Raw genomic sequence first — 4,868 nt, forward strand, 5'->3', positions numbered from 1 at the left:
TTTTATTGATAGTATTTTTATTAAAATAAAATAGATAAATAACTGGAGTAGTCAGCTAAACTACTCTGATCTTCTTAACATTTTGATAAAGTCAAAGCTGACAATAACACGTCAAACTTGAACGGAAAACATCATACTTGTCCATGGCTTTAGCATTGATGTTCAAGTTACTCTTGTTCGATGGTGTATTAAGATTAGAAACCCATTCAAATTCGTGTTCCAGAAAGACAAACAAATTTCTTGTCTTTGATGGTATTGCACTGCTCCCCCAATGTTTTTTCCCCTTTAGCTCATTGTTTTGCTTGTTTTGCATGATTACGCACCTTTCTCATAATACATAAGAAAAAGAAATGATTAACTTGGTCATGGGTCAATGCATTTGGAGGATATTATCACCACTAGAGCTGCACATGGGCCGGTTCGGACCGGGTTTTTGTGGGAACCGGTACCTGTACACGGAGTTGACCGGTTCTTCAATTTGAGGACCTGTACCTGGACCTGGACTTGTACCTGTCCCGGTAAGACCGGTCCGGTTCCACTCCGGTACCGGTTTTTTACCTGAATTTTAACACACACAGTAAAGTAACAACCTAAGACTAAGAGTCTAAGACTAAGTTCAACATTACAAAGTTCAAAATAACAAAGGTTTAAAACATCACAGAATAATAAGTGTATCACACTTTAAGTTCAAAGTTCAACATTAAAACATAGTACTAAAAACAACATTTCCATAAGTCTGCGACAAGAAATGAAAAGAAATCCTTGCAAAGGATGGGGGACTTCTCGAACAATTGGCACTGGCTGCACTGAGTCACTGACACGGAGTTTACATCAAGCTTCTTTTAGCAGAGAATCCCATATGGCTGCAACATGGAACAAAAAAGTAAAACAAGAAAGTAAGCAAGCAATACAAGAAAACTTGAAAAGTAAGTTCTATTAAATAGAAGAAAACCTAATATATTACCTGCCTCATCTTCAACAGCATCATCAGGTATATAGTCACATAGAAGATCAAGAGCAATGGGCTTTTGAAGAAAGATTTGTGTACAGAGCAATGCTTCGACTGTCCTTGTAGACATAGAAGCTCTCCATGGAGTCAGCACGCGCTTCCCGGTGCTAAAAGCTGATTCAGAGGCCACTGAAGACACAGGCATGGCTAATATATCTCTTGCCATGTATGAAAGTATCTTATACCTGCTTGCATTAGCCTGCCACCAAGCCAATATGTCAAAATGGTCAGGTTGACCTATTTCACGCATTCCACCTTCAATCACATCTGTCAAATACCTGTCGAGCTCAGTTGTTCTTGCCTCTTCAACACAACTTGGGGTGTCCCAATGTTGTTTCCTCCTTGATTGAATTCTAGCAAACAGACCAACAGATTGCACACTAACTGGATAAGCAACAGTATGAGCATCACTACTTGACCCCTCCTCATGAACTGAATACAAGGACTTATAATCTTCAAAGAGTTCCTCAAATTCTAATTTCACCTTTCTCATAACTCTTTGAACCTCCCATGTATTATTCTCATACAAACAATTAAGAGTAAATTCCAAACCCTTTTGTTTCTCTCTTGGATCTAACAGATGAGCAATAAACATTACAGAATTCATTGATTCATACACACCCCAATACTTATGGTACTTAGCACACATTAGACGAGACATACGAGCAATAAAAGGATCTGATGCTACATTGTTTCTAAATTCTACTAATTGTTCATTTATGAGTAACAATTGCCATAAGAACATATGAGTAGTGACTTGTATAGATGCAGAAAAGTTGACAGTAGCATCGAAGAATACCTTTAGACACTTCACAAGACCTCTAGCATATTTCCAATCTTCTTGATAAGGAGCATGTTGACGAGGAATCTTTTTCTTCTTATTCTGCTTTGCCTTGATCTTGCTTGTTGGATCCAACTCCTCAACCTCATCTTCCATAACCTCAACCTCTTCCTCTTCTTCCATATCCTCAAACACGTCTTCTATGAAAACATTACTAGCTATAGCTTCTTCAATATCAGCATCAGTAGGTAAAACAGATTCTTTTTCTTGCTCAAAGATAAACCTCTGTTGAAAGTCCTTATCAATCTGTGCTAACATTGCAAAAACTTTTTCATATTTTTCAGCAGCATCTAACATCAAGTAAGTGCTATTCCATCTAGTATACACATCTAAAATCAGAGATTTCTTACAATCTACCTTTGCTAGAGAAGCACATTGTTTAAATTTTTCGTGCCTAGAAGGAGAACTAAGAACGTATTTTACAACTGACCTTATTCTTCTAACTGATACATTAAAGAGCCTTACTGCATCTTTTATGACAAGAGCAAGAACATGGGCTGCACACCTCACCTAGAGAAAGAACAAAACAAAAAGTATACTGTCAAATTCAATGCTTAAAAATGCAGCAAAAAAATAAATATTTGACAAGAGCAAGAACATGGACTTACATGTAAATATTTGGCTCTAATTGGTGATCTTGTCCAGTCAATGACAACATTCTTCAAATGATCAATAGCTACTTTGTTGGCGCTGACATTGTCTAGAGTGACACCAAATACATCTTGTAGACCCCAATCCTTCAAACAATCCACCAGCTTCTCACCAATTGCATTACCAGTATGACCTTCAACTTGACAAAACATGAGTATTCTCTTTTGTAGTTTCCAGTTCTGATCAACATAGTGAACGGTTACACAAATATAATTATAATTATTTGGTGATGTCCATGTGTCTGTTGTCAAAGATACCCTCTGCTTAGATGTCAAGAAATAAGTTTTTAGGTTATTCTTCTCTTCTATATAGATCTTCAAAACATCCCTATAAATTGTCATACGCCCTGGAACCTTGAACCTAGGCTCTGCCACCTGCATCATTGCCACAAAGCCTGACCCTTCTACTGCTCTAAAAGCTATTTCATCCTTAATTATCCACTCAACAAGAGCCCTTCTTAACCTATCATAACTGTAAGTACATGACACAAGTTTACCATCTTCACCTGGCTTTGGGGGTGGCATCAACAGAGTTTGTTGTCCTTTTTCTACCTTCTTGTTAGGATTCTTTGCACATCTATTCAAATGCTTCCGTAATCCAGAAGTGCCATGTACATCATTGTCAGCAGCATATAATCCCTTGCAATGATGACATTGAGCTTGAGTGTCACTTACCCTTGTCATCTCCAACCAAACTCCAGATCTCACTTTGCCATACTTCTTTTTGCTTGCACTAACTTCAGTTGTACTTGTTGGTGTAGTTTCAGCTTCATTTGTGTGAGATGAAGCTTGAGAGGATGATCCAACTTCTGCTCCAATAGTTGTACTTGTATTTGGAGTAGTCATCTAACAAACATTAAACAGTAATAGCAGACATTGGTCAGGTGTTCTAAGTGCATTAAACATTAAACTGTCAATGATTCAATGTCATCTAACAAATATTAAACAATAATAAAACATTAAAAATAAGCAGTAATAAAATAGGCATTGGTCATAAATATTAAGCAATAATAAACATTTCTGCAATGACTCAGGGAGCAGACATTGGTCAACAATAATTGTAAGCAATTCAGTTAAGAAACACTGGGATTAGGAAGCATTATGACCCTTAGTTCTCTTGTGTGAGAAATTCTAATGCTCAATGTTTCATTGTGCCGTATGATACTGCATTCACGCATAGCACAGTGGACCCAAAAAGAATAATCTTTGACATTTCTGCAATGATAATAATGTAGCAAAGTGGACCCTAAAAGAATATGGATATTGTACAGTACACCCATGCACATGTGTTTTTGGTATTTTAATACATCACATTACTGTTTACATCAAAAATACGACATGATTTCACCAACTCATCTACAAATTAATGCCACCAGTTGATGTTCTCGACAAAAGTGAAAGAAAAAAAGAAAAAAAAAAGTTTATTATGGTCTTACACTAACAGGAGCAATGCCATCAGCATCATTGGAATCATCTGGTGCTTTGCGCTTCCCCATTTAGCACCTCAAAGGCCTACAAGGCTGCAACATATCAGTGATTCAGTGCAGGTAATTAACAAGACAACAAGATAGAGAAACGAGAAAGGTTTTCAATCAAAGCATCTTACAAGAAACTATATGAGAAACATTACAACATTAAGTCTACTGTCAGTGATCAAACGCCAAACAAACATTAGGTTCTACACACTGATTTCTCATGATTCTATATTTTGATTTTGAATGGTAATATTTGCTAATATGTTCAATCCAAACCTAAGTTCTATCCAAACCTAATTACAAAGACTAATTCATACAAACCCCTTCAACTGAATCCAAATCATTCACCACCCAAATCCATATCAACAGAACAACTTTATCAATTGTATTTACCAATACTAGATCTATTTCTACATAAGAACACCAACAACAACACCCAATTCATCTTCCTCCCAAAACAATCCAATTAATTCTTAAATACAACCTAAAACCCTAGTTTCTAATTCTCCTATGCAGAACCTTAAACTATCAACCCAAATTCAATCCTAACCAATTCATCTTCTTCATCTGTGGATTCCAAAACAGTCACCCTTATTCATACGAACCCTAATTTTTGGGTTTTTGGGAAAAACAGGGGAAAACCCTAACTTTCTACAAACTCAAAAATTAAACCTCATGCAAAACTCTAACTAAAAATTTACAGAAGACTCATCTTTAATCTATCAGCACAAATCAACTTCAAGGAAAGAAATCAATCAATTCAGAAACCTAAATAATCTTACCCTTTTCTACTTCTTTCAGAACTCAAACAACAGCATCAGCGTCACTGCGTCAGTGCGTCACCTTATTCGTTAAGCTTATTAAGAATCTTTGTTTACTTTGTAGAAGAATCA

At 36.4% G+C, this 4,868-nt stretch overlaps 1 long non-coding RNA gene across 1 annotated transcript; it reads right to left on the reverse strand.

The window, feature by feature from the left end:
• Positions 1–583: 583 nt before the first annotated feature.
• On the reverse strand, positions 584–1,034 carry LOC113335425. Its single transcript, XR_003353323.1, has 2 exons — positions 965–1,034; positions 584–863 (listed from the first exon to the last, which is right to left on the reverse strand). It is a non-coding gene; the product is annotated as an uncharacterized LOC113335425 (long non-coding RNA).
• Between the last annotated feature and the right edge of the window lie 3,834 nt (positions 1,035–4,868).

Source organism: Papaver somniferum, unplaced genomic scaffold (assembly GCF_003573695.1).
Source record: "Papaver somniferum cultivar HN1 unplaced genomic scaffold, ASM357369v1 unplaced-scaffold_147, whole genome shotgun sequence".
Taxonomy (NCBI): Eukaryota; Viridiplantae; Streptophyta; class Magnoliopsida; order Ranunculales; family Papaveraceae; genus Papaver; species Papaver somniferum.